General features: G+C 41.0%; 1 protein-coding gene across 4 annotated transcripts in view; it reads right to left on the bottom strand.

The window, feature by feature from the left end:
- Nucleotides 1-17,839, bottom strand: part of myt1la (myelin transcription factor 1-like, a) — an 84,815-nt gene extending 66,976 nt beyond the window's left edge. For all 4 annotated transcript variants that reach the window (XM_013910784.1, XM_013910782.1, XM_013910783.1 and 1 more), the window contains exon 1: nucleotides 17,623-17,839. The gene's annotated coding sequence lies outside the window, so the exon portion shown is untranslated. The remainder of the gene's footprint in view (nucleotides 1-17,622) is intronic.
- Nucleotides 17,840-18,407: the final 568 nt, after the last annotated feature.

Here is an 18,407-nt window from a genome sequence, read left to right on the forward strand (position 1 = left end):
TAGATATATAGTCTTATATATATATATATATAGATATATAGTCTTATATAGTCTTATTGAAATAATGGGATAATGGGATTCCCATGATGCATTTAGTATTTCTTCTTCAGTCACCATGTGTTAATAGACCTCTCTGCACTGAATCATACTTGTTATTAATCTCTAACATCTCTTTACCAGGTTTCTTCCTGTTAAAAGGGAGTTTTTCCTCCTCACTGTCGCCAAAGTGCTTGCTCATAGGGGGTCATATGATTGTTGGGTTTTTCTCTGTATGTATTATTGTAGGGTCTACCTTACAATATAAAGCACCTTGAGGTGACTGTTGTTGTGATTTGGCGCTGAATAAATAAAATTGAATTGAAATGATTAATTATTATGAAAAATATGCTTGTTATTACTAATCGAGTAGATTTCATCTGGCCAGAATCCATTAAATTGAACCCTTAAGCCTTTATGTAACAAAACTACTACCTCTCCTCATTAGTTTCATCTTCATGTGCATCATAGCAGGTCAAGGATTGCACTGGAATATTGTTAAATATAGTTAAATATCAGAATAGATTCATTTTAGGTCAGGTTCTTTGCCATAAACCTTTTAATGATCTTATTTTGTTGTGAGGAACACCACAGAGAAGACCCATGGATGTAGTGAAGGAGGACATACAGGGGTTGGTGTGACAGGGTGAGATGAAGGCTGATGGTCTGCTCTGGAGATCCTCAAAGGGAGCAGCCGAAGGAAGAAATCTCTTATATGATGTACTGCATTTTTAAATAGGTAGTAGAAAGCTGAGTGCATGCCATCAACACTAACTTGTCCACTGTGGGAATTGTTGAGGGCCACTTAGATGCCAGAGAAAGTATAGTGTGACTACAGCACACAGTATGATAAATGAAACTGGGAGTGATTTAGGGCAATGTTTAAGATTCTCATAATGTGCTTCTTCTGTGAAATATGATGCAATGTTAAAAAACCATTAATGCAGCGCTGAGATCAGTAAAATCCCAACCGAACCAACGCACTGCATCTTTTTGACATTTTAAGCAACGCAAAAACCACATCTTGCGATGAAATGAGCCCCCCAAAAATCTCCACAGCATCTTGCTGCGAGCATTTCAATGCAAAGAGCAACATAAGACGGAGCGAAACAAGAGTGAAACAACAGTTTGATCATGAAGACGTGAACACAGCAGCTCCGAGTGCGTCTCTCCTCGGCTGCAGTGCAGCTCAGGGGGGTTTGCAGCCTTAATATAAATGTAAATTCTGGACAGCCTCGCCTGAACTCTCAACCAGCTCCCATTATGTTTCCACAGCATACCGAGGCTGGGTGCATCTAAGGCCGCCACTTCACTGAGGGCGCTCCAACGCGCCCTACATCAAACACAGTCTTCCCTCCCTCTGCTGTGAAGAGCTGAGCCGAAAAAAAGTGTGAGCTATTTTAGAAACTAAGGACATGCTAAACTATGATGAATATTACAACTATGTAAAGTTGTAATATTTTTGTATTTTTAATCAAGAACATGTTTTGGTAAATAAGAAAAGAATGAGACAAAATGTCAAATTTTGGGAAACTGATTTTAACATTTTATTATTTTTGTTTTCTTTTTCTGTTTCTTAAGGGGAAGGGCATTATTATAAGTCAAGGATAATGAAAATGTTGTTGGAAAGAGGACTTATTGAAATAAGAGAAGATTTCTGTTGAGTGAGGACAAGGACTTCTTTATAACAGGGAGAAGAAAAATACTTCTGAAAACAAGGAATTGAGGAGATTTTGAGGAAACCGATTTTTAATTCTGAAAAAATCATTTTAAAAACATTTCAGAAAAGGGTGGAAAGAAGAACGTTTTAAGTTAACTTATTATAACTTATTCTTATTTCTGAAAAGTGAGAGCATCTCTACAAATTAGGGAGATTTTGAGTAGTGTCAGAACAGACTGTGTTTGGAAAGAAGACAGATTTTGGTGAACAGCATTTTTAAACATTAATTTGAATTGTGATTTTTTAAAATTATATTTTATCAGATTTTTGGAGAGAAGAAATAATATTAAAGGACTTACTGGGAAAATGGGGAAATTCTGATATCAATATTATCCAATAATCTTATGCTATATGAAAAAGGATATTTTCATATAGCATCATTTTTGGTGAAGACGGTAGAATTATGGAGAAAGAAAGGCTGTTATAGATGTTTGCGAGTGAGGAAAAACATTTTCAAAAAGAAGGGCATATTTGAAATCATTAGAAATGTATTTTTTGAGAGCAATGACATAATGACACATTTAAAATGACACTAAGTTGGAAAATTACATTAGAAAATGAGGAACTTCCCACATTTTCTTAGAAACTTCTGAAAGTCACACGGCATTTGAAAGGACTCAGCTGGAAGGAAAGGTGTGTTGTTTTCATAGGATGCACTGTAGGTTTGCAAATGTATATTATTTTAAAATAGCAGCCGTTTTGGAACATCAAGTTTCATAATTTCATGTGGTTTTAATAATGTTATTAGCTATAAAATGCATAATGTTTATGAAACCCTGCAAGAAGAGCATACAAACATATGTGTTTGGTTGTCTAATAATAAGAAATATTAAGCTATGGAGTAGTAATTACCGTGTAATAATACAGTGCGCCTCTTAGATGTCCATTAATTTTGCTATGAAAGACCAACCTGAATTAGTAAAGTGAAAAATGGAAAGAAATAGAAGCTCTCAGCCAGCGAGTGTATGTGTCACTGTGTCCTATATGGCTGGATTGGCGCTGTGTGAAGAGGAGCTTCCTGCTGCTTAGTATTCAGTCCAGCACTCTGCCTGTCTGGTACAATATGATGCAGAGCTCCCCTATACTGAGGAACACACTTCAATATAAAGCGTGTACCCTCACACACACACACACACAGTCTTCCAAATGCACACAAATTCATTCGAGTTTCACGCACTTTTGGGTTACAGCAGAAATGTACATTACGGTGTTCTCATTTTTGTTGCACTATTTTTTTTGCCTGAAAACAATCTAAAGGTGCCACATTAAAAAGAAATGGTGGCTGCAGATTGCCCTGTAGGTCAAAGCCATCGCAGCACTTAGTAACTATATCTGTGACGGGCTTGTTTTTTTTAGCAAAACTGTGCCAAAGTTCAGTACAATGTAAGAACATCATGGAGGAGGCGGAGCAAGCACCATCAAATCATTTACTTTCTACATCAAGACACCATGGGGTGCAATGTCATAGACATTAGAAAGGAGAGGCATGGCACTTAGAGATGGCCTGCCCCCCCAACGAGCCAATCAAAAACCGATCCTTGAAACACATGAACCAGTCACGTTGTGGCATTCATGCATGCACACAAGAGATTCATGAGGGTTGTATGCATGCTAACCGTGTACTGCAGGAAACATGTGGCTTACTGTATCCATAACATGAACTGCATTTGTTCAGCACCCTGGTGGGAGGAGCCAGAGACCCCTGATCATGTGCAGAGCCTGGATTGAGCTGTTGATGAGACTGTGAGAGAATGAGACCTGAATCAGCTGATGTTTTTGTACAATAACTGTACTATGTGTAATGAAGCCATAGAGACCCTTCAAGTACACAAGAGTGGGCTGAAAACTGACGAGTTTTACATGCCTGGCGTATGACTGAAAATCAATCAGTACCACAAAAAAGTGCTTTAAAATTGAAGTTGGGACCACCTTTGAAGCCAAATGTTTGAAGTCCAGGGTTCTACTCCAAGCTGAGGGATTTTTGATACAAGTAATGGAAAAGTCCTGCTGTAATGACACTTACTTCAACCTAGAGTGTATAAAGTAATTCCCAGCAATTAAAGAAAATGACAGAACAACCCGAAGACAAGGAATTCAATGTCAAAGGAGGGGCTTAACTTTTCGATCAATGTTTCAGTCCTTGCTACGGTCATGAGCTCTGAGTAGTGACTGAAAGAAAGATTAGAAAGTACAAGCAGCTGAAATTATTTTCCTCCACGGGGTGGCTGGACTCACACAGCGAGGAGCTACAGAAAGGAGCCAATTTACGTGTTTCAGGATGCCTCCTAGGTGGCTTCCATTGGAGAATTTCCAGACCCAACCAACTGGTAGGAGACTCCAGAACTGACCCCGAACACGCTGGAGAGATGATTTATCTCATCTGGCCTGGAAATGCCGCCCACATCACCCAGGAGGAGCTCGAAGATATTGCCAGGAAGATGGACGTGTGGACTAATTTGCTTAGTCTGCTGCCACTTTGACCCAACTGCAGATAAGCAGCTGAAAATGGATGAATGGACAGACGGACAGGAAATCACTCAACAACCCGAGGACCCACTTTCATACCTAAAAATGATTGTAAATCATTTGTCATCGCTCCCTAAAATTGCTCCAGTTTCAGGCTGGAGCAGAGAATCTGCTGCACACATCCAAACACTCACAGGCAAATGTTTGTGAGTCCAAACAAGCTTACACACACTCACACACACACGCGCAGATCAGGCAGCCAGGTGAGGTGTGTGTTTGTGCCAGAGCCAGACAGCAGCTCTGTGTTTTATTACAGCAGAGAACTTTAACAAACCCAACAAACAGAAACACCTGGTGTGTGATGTGATGCTGCAGTGCACAAACCAAACAGCACAAATGAACAGAGAGAGAGAGGTGCAGTGCTGCCTCGTGTTTGTCTTCATATCATTGCAGAATGTTTTTATTATTCTGGATGTAAACTGCTTTTATTGGTGACCTATAAAATATTATTTATGTGAGCCGTGCGAGTCTAGAGCCGATGGCAGCTGCTTGACCACTTAAGGTCTTGCCAAAATATCAGTGGAGCTGTTTGATGGATTGGCATGAAATTTCTGCAGAACGTCTTAATTAACTGTTCTATTTTTTTCACATTTTAAAGCCTGATTGAGCAGCCATACAGTTGTAGTCCACAGCAAGACAGTCCTCAGCAATTAAAAGCATATTAACCATGCATAGGCATAAAAAATAATGGCCAGTGTCTCTCAGAGTCAGTCCCAGAAGTTGTCTAACAACAATAATAATAAAGTACCATAAAGCCAGTGTTCACATTAGTTTCTTAACTCATTGTAACAATCTTTTTTATTTCTGTGTCTAAACCTGTGATAATCAGGAAATCCACCAAAACGAGTTCACTTGTGAGACCAGCCCTATTTTTAATTTCTTCAAACATCAGCGAGTGAAATCAAAAGAAAAGAAGTGACTGAAAAATAAAACCACGAGACGTGAACCAAGGTGTTGAAGGTGAAGAACTTGCAACTGACTCCACCGCCACACTTCAAACCTCCTAATGAGGATTTTGTAGCTTGTTAAAAGAGGCCGTCATGTCCCGGCATTGAGTTTCCAGTTCATCAAGGCACAGATGCCAAAACTTCTGCTTATCTAAAGGGCGTCCAGGCATTGGAATGGGCTATATTTGCAGTCCGTATTATTCCTGTGGCATCAGATAGTGCTATTTGTCCAAGCTGGTCTCTGTGGCTCATGGATGCATAAGCTATCCTTTACCATCTGTACCCTGATGCAACGGTTATCAGCAGGTAATGCGTTAGGACGCTAGCGTCAAAGAACATCTTGTGCATAAGCAGATTACATTATGTATAGCTATTTCACTCCATGCTATTTCTATTATTTTAAGATTTATTTTGAGGAATTTTGTCTTGATTTTGACACAGACAGTGGAGAGGAATAAAGGAAAGATAGCAAGAAGCCAAGTGGAGATCCACTGCTCTCGTTTGCATCGTAACCACCTGCTCATTCACCTGAACCATTGTATTTTCTGAAAGTTCATATTAACACAGTAAAGGTGTGTCTACAAAAGATGACCACATTTACTCAACCTCTGCACTCACAGCCTGGAGATAAATATTTTCGTGCTATTAGGACTGACAGCTGATACAAAGGACAGAGCGGACCCTCACGCTGTTACACTGGTGCACAAACAGTACTGCAGTACAGTTTGTGGTGTAAACAGACACTATTTAAAAAAAGCTGCAGCATTTAAGCCTGGTGTGAAGGCCTCGACTCCTCGTTCATCACCTCCCTCATTCCATTCTGGTTTCCATGGAGACTGGACTGATCGGGTGATTAGCCGCGTCAATTAACCTCTGACCAATCACAGAGAGAGGCTGAGAAGCAGCAGCTCATTGTGAACTGCAGGTTCAGTCACAGCAGAATCCAAAAGCTCGAACGGCGAAATACAACAAACAAAGAACGATCTTCTCGAGTCGATCAAGAAGCGTTCGGTGCCGCGTGACAGGCAAATATCACAGCGTAAAATCACTCTGCTGCAAGGTGAGGTTGAGCTGTTGAGATATTTAAGTAAAAGTATGAGAGGCTAATCAGGAGAATTGTGTTTAAAAGAAGTAAAAATACTGTGAGAGTCATTTTCCGCTGCTGCTGTTCACAGTGGAGTCATTTTAATGACTTTTTACAGGACTGAAGCTCATTATTATTTTCATAATTTCCCAGCTACTTTTTTTCAGTAAAATCACTTTTATAATTCGCAAAATATGAACAAAAGCCTGTTACGCTTGCTCTTGGTAACTGCAGCTCGGAAATAAATGCAGTTTTCTGCCTCGGCGTAATTTTTTCCATAAATGTACGGATACATGAGCCCACTTCACACATGAGCTTGCCAAAGACCTGACTCTCCTGCAGGGTGTGCTGGCCATAATTAACCCTGCTGCACCCCATGTGCCCTCCTGTAAATGTGGGAATCTGAAGTGCCATGTTTCATATCCTCAGACCTGGACACAAACACCCTGCCGGCCTCCTCCTTCTTCCAGTTAGATGACCAGGTCTGAGGTGTCACGTCAGCACTTCAGAGGAGATAAAACTCCTCCTCAGCCCTTGGAACAGCTTCTGTCAAACATTATTCACTTCATAACTGTGAAGATTCACACACGGACACAGTTTTAAAAGCTGAATTTGACCTCAAATGATCCCATACAGCAGTGGTTGTCAATCACTGACATGCAGGTATGTGTCTGTTTCTGTTAGACAACTGAAAAACTGATAAAAGAGATACAGCAGAAGGTCGTAAAATGCCAAAAGGCTAAAGGCCAACATTAATTCATGGGTGTCAGTGAGTCATCAGATCACTATATTATAATCCTGCTTTCATCTCACAAAGAAACTCGCAGCACTCTTATGTAAGTCAGCATCTTAACATGCTATGAATTCTTAACAGGATGACTGTGAGCAACAAGTCGTGCTTCTCGATATCTGGATTTTTTTTTCCAGTAACATGAGTTCGATTTCTTTCAGGTTCGTGTTGAGGAGGAGGCTTGAAGGATGCAGAAAAAAACTCCACAGAGTAATGTACTGAACGTGAAGGATTTGGCTCAATGGACATTCAGGATCTTCATTTTCAAATAACTTTATCTTGAGGTTTAGTCTTCTAAAGCTTACTTAGGTATATGGAAGAATTAAGGAAGGCTCTTACTTCCTGCTAAGGCTCAGCACAAAGTTTTGATCCCTGACAATAAACTTCCAACTTTACTGAAACAAAACTACTTCCAAACCCAGTCCAGCAGTGTCAGTCTGAATCATTACTCTATGCTGTGTTTTCCAGTAACAAAGTACACACTTTGAGTGTGCTTTTTTTTGTCTCTTAATAACAAGATAAGTGTGTGTGTAGAGAACATGTACAGTAACTTGTGCTTCTTACAATGAACACTCCAGAACATTAAACAGGAAGCAAAGCTAAACGTTCATTTTGATGCCCAAAAAAGTTGATTCTGTTCATCTGGAATGTTTTCAGCGGGAGAAACAAGTCGTCACTCATCCAAGGGACTTCTTCACCTACGTCCAGATGAACAGAATGAACTTTTTGGGATTTCCTTACCCGGATGATTGAGCATGCATCAAGTCAATTTTGATGAACACAAATTTGGATGTTAGGGCAAGAACTGCTCTCCAAAAGATGCAAGACGGGAGTTCTGTCTGCAGTAAGGTGGATTTGAAAGTCTGGCTCTATTCTGAAACTTCCAGTACTTACGTGTTCAGACAAGAAAACACGAAAAAGTGAGGAAGGCATGAGCAAGACCAAAAAATAAGACAGAGCAGTCATCAGTGACCATCGATATGACACTGATTAAGTCAAATGTAGCATGAAACGGAGGAGTTGAGGTGGGCTGCAAGGAGGCTTGCAGCGACAGAAGCAAATCTATGAAGGCTGAACCAGCTTAAAAAATGTCCCCTATATGGATAAAATAATGACACTACATTACACTCTGCAATGTAATGTAATTACTTTATCCAAAAAGTATCAAAGACTGGCACTGACCACAAGAGCCTGGAGAGCAATGATGCAAACTTGCTTGCATCTTAATTGCCTGAGTACGGTGACTGACTGACCAAACTTCTAAAAATAAAAATTGTTTATTGTAATTGTTTATATGTGGAAATGAATTTGTGACATCTACTGTTATTGTAGTTCAATAAAACTACACTATAGGTCGCAATGCACTGATGAGCTAAGTATCAAATTCAGTTTCATGCTGTTCTGTGTTTTTATTGCAGCACCTTTAAAGCACTGCAGCGATTTCTACTGAGAGAAACCATCCAGGAGCCTAACAGCAAAGTGGCAGCAGTTTGGAGGCGTTTCAGCTGTGCTACACCAACAGCTTCTCTTTGTATGTCTGCAATTTTTTGTGCTTAAACACAAACTGTGATTAAGTAAGTCAACAGGACTAAAGAGCTCCAATGACTGCAACCATTTTAGTCTTTGTTTGGTAGGATAGCGGAGACAAGACAGGGAAAGCTGGAAGAAAGACATTCAGTAAATGGTATCCAAGCAGACTTGGACCCAGGCATTCACTTTAGCCTTACCGCATATGGTATGGGTCGCCTATTTAACCCGTTGGTTAAATAGGCGACCCATACTGGTGCCACGTTCTTGGAAAACGGTTGTTGTACTTGTGGTAAAATAACATTGCCCTAAACGTCAGTGAAAGATTCCCAGTCTCTTCCACAGAGTGAGAAATTTGGCTTATTGATCAAACACAAGTATTGGATCGGGTATTTCCATAAAGTTAATTACAATGTAACTCAGTGTCAAATTATAGTGTTTCTTTGTTTGTTTGTTTTACTTAGGAGGAGCTGGACAAAGTTGGGGCAGTGGATCCTTAAAAAAAAGTTTCTGTTAACTGGCATAAAACTCAGGTGTAATAATATAGTATTCTTATAAATTAAAAAAGATAAAGAAGAAACAACTGTTTGGGCTGATGCCTTTCAACGAAACAAGCATGAGGAGGTTTTGGTGCTTCTGTTTATTGAGGCTGTGATGTCTACATGACTGGTATTTGACAACTGGCTTGTCTGACAAACGCTATGCAAATTATATAAAGACTAAAACTATTACAAACCGAAGTGAAACTAAACATTTGTTGGAACAGAAAGCACTCAAATGAAACAACCATCCACAAAAACTAAACAGAGGACAAAAGGTTTAAAGTAAATAAAAATTAAAAATGAATAAAAGTAAGGAAATCTTATCCAACCTTCAGCAGGTTTACTGGAGCAAAAACAACACTTTGCTTCTAAAAGCAAGAAACCGACGTGTTAGATACCAGCTCACAGCTCACGTGGCCAAATCTCAATCGAATTGTCATTTTTCATCATGTAGACACAGATTTGGCCGCTAACGACTCCTCCACCTCCCATCATTCACCTCTGTGGCAAAGAGCAGCGGGGCGGGGCTGAGTGACTGACAGGATGATGAGTGGATGCGGTCAATGTGTGAAGCTTTAATGATCTGTAACAAGCAGACAAAGCAGGTCGTGAGTGGCTACAGAGATCCACAATCATTACTCCTGCTTGAATTTGTGTGTGTGTGTGTGTGTGTGTGTGTGTGTGTGTGTGTGTGTGTGTGTGTGTGTGTGTGTGTGTGTGTGTGTGGTGAAGGAACAGAAAACATCCAACCAAATCTGAGGTGACTCTCTGAATCATTTTTAAAGGAAGGAAGCCTAACAATTAAGATATTTGAGTTTTTCACCCAGACAGACTCCAGCTGTGAGATAAGATTACAGATGTTTCAGGGGTCAGAGGCCATAAAAGATGGAAAAAATATTACTAAGTTTTCCAGTAATCAACGCTCTGAGTCGGACTCCACAGAAACCAGCTGTCGGTCTGCTAACATGAATGATTTTACACACACACACACTCTTCATAGAGAACAGAATCTACCCACACTGAATCACTGAAAATGTGTGTGTCCTTATCCAGAGAGTGTGTGTGCGTCTGTGATTTTTACACTATGAGTCATTCGAGGCTCCACAATAGACTGTGATGAAGCCTTCTGCATCGTGTCTGTGTGTGAGTGTGTGTGTGTGACCTCCATTGATCAGAGTGAGGTAATCAGATTGATGGCAGTCTTGGCAGCAGCTTAGATTTAATAAACCGCAGGCAGACAGGCAGACAGACGGACAGACATGCAGGCGGGCAGTTCAGATGAGGTCGTGTCGGTCTGACTTGACAGTGTGACATCACAGAGAAAGACTGTCAGATGTTCAGATGTTACGTAAACCTGCAAATGTCGGTGTCATGCCAATGTCTCGTATGGTGCTCGTCTTCCTGAGCTGGAATTTTCTGAAAACCGCAAACGATGTCAGTTATAATTCCAGCACAGACCCAGTGTGTTCTAATCACAGAGCATCACGTAATGTTTCCTCTGCCTTTGTTAGACACAAGGCGTCTTCTGGTGTTGGTGCACCAACTGGGAATATTGGCCATGGAGAGATACAACCGTTTTTGGATAGCTCGAAGTGTTAGGTTCACCAGCCAGGAGGCTTTAGTTTGTATTTATTCATGTTCGTTTTTTACCACTAGCTGATTCTTATATTCCCACTTTCTCTTGCTGGTTGTGTTTAGGGCAGTGTTTCTCAAAGTTGATATGCCAACTTAGAGATCCACCATATGAATGAAGGCTGCAAAGGTAAAATGGCGATGGCAGTGTTGTTATTTGAGCCACTGATAGAACAATAAAAGCAATTTGGTTGCTCCTTGTAACATATCTTTGGGGTTGATGGTGTTTTAGGCTGGCTAAAGTCATTTTTGTACTCGTTTACAGTTCATACACCATTACTGAAATGGCACTGCATGTGTATGTGTTAAGAATGCGTAGTCTTTCATGATGGCTATAAGACAAGAAGTGAAATTTGAAGAAAATAGCTCATTTTGTTATGTTTTGTGCTGCTATGTCCTACATTATGAAGGAAAAGCCATTTTGGCCCACTTAAAATGACATCGAGCGCTGCCCCTGGACCACCTCATGTGTTTCCTCATTTGTTGAGCTGTCTGCAGACATGACGACCGACATTCTGATATGTGATGTTCTTTATAACCAGGGAACCGTTTGCTATAACATTTGCCCTGTTGAGATTTAATTTCAGCTTCTCCTCCAGTCTTCATCAGCTCTGTGGGTGCAGAGTTTTTTGAACCCCAGAGATCCAAATGGTGCTGCCATCTATCACATTTTCACAAGGCAATGTGACTTCATGTCTGTCTCCGACAGCTGAATGCTGCACAGTCGCTACTAGAAAGTTACTGTCGGCTGCTCCTTACCAAAAGGAGTTGCCACAGTTGGTAGCTCTGAGGATGCTTTCACTGACCCCACCCCAATAGGAATTTAAGTCTCTGGGTGGAATTGTACCAGCGCCAAAGCCGAAAGATCATGGTTTGGGTTATAACACACCCTGTAATCCTTCACACTGAAAAACTGCAGGTTGACTGCACCATCTTACTACTACCATAACCAACAGCATACCAGCTGCTATACAACAGCATTATTTTACACCCCCAGAATGAGAACGGTCTGACTGCTGACCCACAGCGTTCACTGCGAGAATTCTGCAGTTTTAGTTTTAAATCAAATTTCAGCTCATTTAAGTTCTTTTTTGTTTTGTTTTTTGGTTCTGGTATTAGTTATAGTTTTTATTATATAATGGGTGGATTTAAGAACTGCTCAATGATATAGCGATGCAACAATCCCTGTGACAGACTAATTAAATACCAGGATTTCACTTGCAACAGCTACAACTACAAGTACCTGCACAGCAGTTCACTTACTTAAATTAGTGGAAGTGAGGCCCATACACCAATAAGCTACAGCAGCGGTCCCCGACCTTTTTTGCGCCGCGGATCGGTTTATGCCCGACAATATTTTCACGGACCGGCCTTTAAGGTGTCGCGGATAAATACAACAAAATAAAACTAGTACCGGTACCGGAAAAAGAAGATTTATTCATAACACACGTGAAAAGACCCAGGGAAACCGAGTAAATGATAAAAACGATAACAAAATAACGCTGAAAACCGATAAAAACTCTGAAAACCATACATTTCACACCTGAGCCTCAACTCTCGTGGCCCGGTACCAAACGACTCACGGACCGGTACTGGTCCGAGGCCCGGGGGTTGGGGACCACTGAGCTACAGCATCCACGCCCCTAAATTAAGCCTAAACACACATGAATGAATTCAGGTGTTTCAGCTGTTAAGAATGGGGAACTAGGAGGAGCTCCAAGCTGTTTTTGTCTATTTCTGCTTTAAAGTTGGACATTTAGATGTCAGGAAGACTGACAAACTGTTAGAGGAAGCCTCAAGTGGCCATTAGAGGAATTGCAGTTTTTGGTACTTCAACACAGGAAGTTTCCCCTTGGTTGTCATAACTACCAAAAATTAGTTTGTGACAGTATTATGCTTTGTTTCTTAAATGACTGGGCTCTTTCGTGTCTGGGTAACCAGTATAGCTTTGGTTTGTTAGGTGAAATGTTCCAAACGTTCTCATGTTGCAAACTATCGTTTAAAACTTCTTTTGGCTGCTCCCTTATTCACGAGGGGATCCCACAGCAGATGGACCCACATATTTGATTTGGCAGATTTTTACCGAAACAACCCTCCCAGGCATTTTTGTCTCCTCCAAGACTTGAACCCGAGATCTCTCATGTGTTAGATGAATGTGTAAACCACTACATTGTAAATTGTAGTTTGCGAAAATTCCTCCAACTTCCCCACTTTACTGCTGTAAATCTGCATTCAACCACTGATTTGCAAGTCAGTTGCGTAGTAGAAGCTTAGCCTGATGTTCAAAGTGACATCCTCATCCCGGCTGTAAAGAAACTGAGCTGAACTTTCCCGAATGCTGCAAATTGAAACACAACAGCTCGTTGAGCACGGAGAGCAGCAGCAGGAATTATTTTATCTGTGATGTGAAGAGACCCACAGGTGTGAATGAAGAATTTATCTGTGACCAGCAGTCTGCTATGACTGGTCAAGTGTAAGCTGAACCTGTGTTTAATATCCTCTGTCACACACAGGTGGTGCTGGGCTGCGGAGATGAGGCAGATTTATTTTCCTGTGCAGTTATGAACGATCGCCGGGCTCTGGCCTGTCTCTGACTCAGACTCTGCAGAGAGCCGACAGAAAATAAAGGAGTTTTTCTTTCATTACTTCTCAACTGAGTTCACCTGGTGTCTTTGTTTACACAGCAAAACAGTCAGGAGAGAAATCTCCTACGGTTCATGCAGAGCCACAACACCCAGTCTGACAGGAAGATTATATTTCGTCAGGTCTCTTCTCATTCTTCATCGCAGCAGAGAAGAAGACCGTTTACGCAAAACCACATGCTGAGATCAACGACAAGCCTGATCCTAAACCTTATCACAGAAAATTTCCCATCTGTCCGGGTTGGAGCACGAGTTTGACATCACTGAACTAAAGTCCACTTCATTCCCTCCGACAACAGCGATACGACAAACAACAGAGACGTGGTCAAAGATCAAAGCTCGCTCAGCCAAGAACACTGTGATCACCCAGTAATGATGACAAAAGGTCAGACAGACATCTATAAATGTCTAAATACAGACATAGACATACTGTCTTAGGATGAAAAAGTAAATAAAGTTTCGGGCCTTTCACCCTACACAACCTCAGGCTCTAAATTAGCAGGTAGGACAGCAACAAGTTTTAGAAAACTATCGACTTTCAGCATCTGCAACAACACTTAAAGCTTCAAACACAAATTCAAAAAAATTTGAATTCAAAGGCTACAAAATCATCTAAAAACGAAGACATTTTTCACAAAAATCTAATGACGCATAATTCATAAGTAGGTGGAGTTTCCCTGACATGAGACATAAACAGTTGTACCATCACAAACTGTCTTGAATAGTGTGCCGACTTGCTGTTGGTGGGTTTTATAACCTAAATCAACTTAAGGTCGGTTAGTGGAGAAAAACCACTTGATGCAGTGGACCTTCTACAGGAACGGATGCTAACGCAGCAAATGATTCACTTAAAAGCACAATATAGACTTTAACCAACACCTGAGCTAGAATATTTCATTACTTTGCAGAGCGCATTCACATGAAATTCATAAAATCTTTCGTCATGTATAGAAGAATCTGAGAGTCTCTCTTTTTTAATACACGTTTAGGGAATAAAGCCGCTGGAAACTGGACAAAAATCCTCACGCCTGATCGAGACAACAGTCTCGACACTTTGCTATCCCTGCAAAACTATGAACTTCTGCTTTAAATGCAACCAAACAAACACAAGGAATAAAGTATATTTTATATATAAAGGATATCTATGCAAACACTCATCCTACGCTAAGACGGCCTGCCTTTGACCTCTAAAGTTCTCTTTTATATTCACTGGTGAACACCTCAGACAGTTTAAAGAAATCCTGCATTAAATCGGAACTCATTCATGGAAAAGCTTGAATGTTGTCCCTGATTTCTGACTATACTGTACGTCCAGACAGCGGCCCACCTCTCCAGTTTCAAGGGTCAAGTGTACCTGAAGCCAGGGTCTAAATCCATTTCCAGTGAGAATGATTTAACCCCCAAAATGATTCCCCAGTAGTTACAACACTGAGCAGTGCTTTTTAAGGCGCTGCTGCAGGAAAGATTTCTAGTTTCTTTAGCTTTTCACCCCCAACTATAAGATCCGTATAAGAATAAAGAAAACTACAGAAGAAGAACAAACAAACATAATCATAAATAAATAAATGAGATTCCATTTTGCTAGCGCATGGTTTTTGTAGAATATTATATTTATCTAATTGAGTAAAGGCTTTAATGTTTCTTTACTTTCTTCACTTCGCATCCTTTCCTCATCACTGACTTGCTCTCCTGTTCCTTTGTCACCTGCTCATTTCCTCATTGAATTCGCCTGTCACACCTTATTTGAGGGCAGCACTCACTTATTTCACCTTCACACCATCGACGGTTCCAATTTAGCAGTCAGTGTGCATCTTTCTCACATTTCTCATCGTGGCTGAAATTAACTTTAAGTCAGATAATAAACCTTTGTTCACTGGATAATAATCTAATAGCTTATTAATTAAGTGCATTCTGATCGGATGCTCATGACGGCAACAAAACCTTCTTATGAACTTCCTAATTAACAACCTGCCTTTGTACCCTGGACTGGGGGTATTTATTTGCACCCTCAGGGTTGGTTCCCTACAGAGGCCGGTGTTGAACCTCTGGTAAGAACTCTGCACGTTAATGTGACGGCACAGAAACGGACCCTTTAAAAAAGGAAAAATTGGGCTCAGGGGCTTTTACAGGTTTATTTTTTATTATTCATTCGTACATGTGGAAATGACATTTGTGAGGCACTTTTCTAGCCTTGCTCACCTCACAACTCTTTATCTTTTAAACATCTTTGGCCAATTTAGAATCACAAAGACCTCCAGAAGATTCAAAGTCCAGGACCTTCTTGTGTGCAAACCTCTGCTGCTGATATGCAAGACGAAAAAGAAGGAAGCTTGTAATATATATTGATTTTAATGAAACAATAAAGTTAATATTTTATATCATAATATTTATTTTTTCTATTTTTACCAAACAGCTGCACGAATATTATTGCTTGAGAACTTCTATGTGCATTTTGAGGACCTTAAGAAGAAACACATGGTTACTTTGGGGCCCAGTAATTGGTCCTTGGGGAAACATAAACATGTACTGTACCTGTCGGGAATGCACTGATTGTGTTAGCGCCTTTAACAGCAATTTTATTCACCCAGTTTTTTTGGAAAACTTTCAGCTGCACACCGGTTCTTTGTTATTTGTAGTTTGTAGCAGATGATAATCACAGGAGGTTTTATACCAATGAAAACTGGGTTTGCTGTCCAGATTTGATGTGTCAGCAGGCTATTTTGCTTTATCTTCCTGTGGATTTGACCCTTGTGTGGAAATGCACTGAAGGAACCTTAATTCTGGGAAAGTTCCTGAAACTTTAGGTGAAGAAAAAAAGAGTTAATATCTGAGTAAAGACACGAGTCATAAATGTTAAAGATGCCCTGATTTTGCTTCAGAGCTTCCAATCCCCCCAAAATTTCCCCCTGCAGGGAAATCAGGTGGTTCTTATTCAAGAGTTTCAGTGATGTAATTTCCCACGGCTGTACTAACCCTTTTTTAAAATTAAGCAACTTTAATTTGCGCACTGGGTTCGACATAAATATGTACAATAAGCTCAGCATAGGCGCCTGCACAGCTAGCAGACTGAAGATAAGCCAGGGCAGATTTTCCTATATAATCCACTGATGGTTGGGTTGGATGATGAAGTCTAAAAGTAATCCAGATTTCATGTGAAGCTGTCGCATAATCTAAATTAGTCAATTTTAGCATGTATTTTATGTTATTGTATGACGTTTTTTGCATTCTTGCCTGCTGTTAAAAGTTAACAACGAAAATGCAGCATTAAGTTACTTTAAGTGTTAAAAATGTAACTACTTTTTATTTTTACTGTAGAAGTCAATAATCTCTTATGGATTTAAGCAATTTACCTTAATTTTATGGAGATTCTTCCCATGCAGGGAAAAGCAGATTGTTCAAACATGTCAAATTGAAAATAGAGATGTTAAAGGTTCCAAAAGGTCAACGCAGACTTCACTTCAGCTCTGCATAAATCATTACAGGAAAATTACTTGGTAACCCAGTAGGAATAAACAGCATTACATACAGTGGTCTCAGCCCAGATTATCATATCCTACAGAGGTATCCTATACACTCACCATACAGAACAATACAGGCTTCATGGCACCCAGTAGGAACATTACATAAATATTACAGGGATGTTACGGAGCCCCGGGTCTGCTCACTCACACCTCTAAGCAATAAAAGTGAAATCATAAACGAGCACGATAATGAGCATAAACATAATCAAAGAGGTGGCATAAGGTCACCACAGACTGAGCGGCTCAAACAGCTCACTGTGGCGCTGCGATGGGAATATCACAGGAATATTAAAGTCAGTACAACGCGTGACAAAAGGCACAGTGAGGCAAAGCGCCACGGCACCATAGAAACAACGCACAACATGACAAACATGTGCAAAATATCATGGGAACAACAGAAGCATGACTGACTCACTACAGGGAGATTACAGAGGTGCCACAGTCAGACAATGTTCCCGCGAAGGCGCGCGGAGAGCGGCACAGACACACTCCACAGCCTCGCGCTCTTACGGGAATAATAAGAGGACTGTCAACACAACTGAGCTGTGAAACAACGCGAGCGTGACACTATAGGAAAATTACAGCAGTGTGCTCAACGTAACCGGAGCCGCAGAAAGAGCGAGAATGAGAGAAACCTCAGAGAAGGAAAACATACTGAAATGGCGAAGATGGAGACTCCTCTATCTCTTCTTCCTCCTCTCCTCTTCCTCTCAGGTCTGAAAGTCTGCAGCCTTCTTCCCTCGCTCTCACTCTCTCTCTTTCTCTCTAAAGGTCTCTCTACCACTGTCTCTCTCTTTTGTCGCTGTGATATCTGGCCATGCCTTCACAGGAGGGGGAGGAGGGGGTGGAAGAGGAGGAGGGCGAGGAGGAGAAGGGGGGGCCAGACAGACAGAGAGGAGGGAGAAGAGGATGATGATGTTGATGAAGATGGTGGAGGGAGAATCAGACACTGCAGCAGAGAGCGAAGAAGAAGAAGACGGCGCCTTTACCTCTCTCTCTCTCTCTCTCTCTCTCTCACCTTCTTCCTGATCCTCTTTTCTTTATTTCTCGAGGACGCGCACGCAAGCCCAGCGACGCTCCCGATGGTGTGTGCACGCGCGCGTGCAGGCTCCAAGGATAGCGATGCATTCACCACCACCGCTCCACCTCCTCATCCCTCCTTCTCACTCGCTTTTTTTCTGAATTAATTTAAAGACTGTAGACTCTGAGAGCGTGTGTGTGTGTGCGTGTGTGTTGTTTTTGCACCCTGCAGACACACACACACACAGACAAAAGTCTCTCCATAGGCGTTGAAATGTGTCAGTGTGTAATTCCCTTTGTTCAGCTCTGTGTGAACAAAGAGGTTAGACTCTCTTCATTAGTAGTAGCTGGAGTAGGCCACTACTCACACTGCAGTTTTATTTTGAGAGTAAAATGTTCATTAACACAACTTTTGGGATG

This window comes from Pundamilia nyererei, unplaced genomic scaffold (genome assembly GCF_000239375.1).
Source record: "Pundamilia nyererei isolate P.nyererei 1_Seehausen unplaced genomic scaffold, PunNye1.0 scaffold00048, whole genome shotgun sequence".
In the NCBI taxonomy this organism is placed as follows: domain Eukaryota; kingdom Metazoa; phylum Chordata; class Actinopteri; order Cichliformes; family Cichlidae; genus Pundamilia; species Pundamilia nyererei.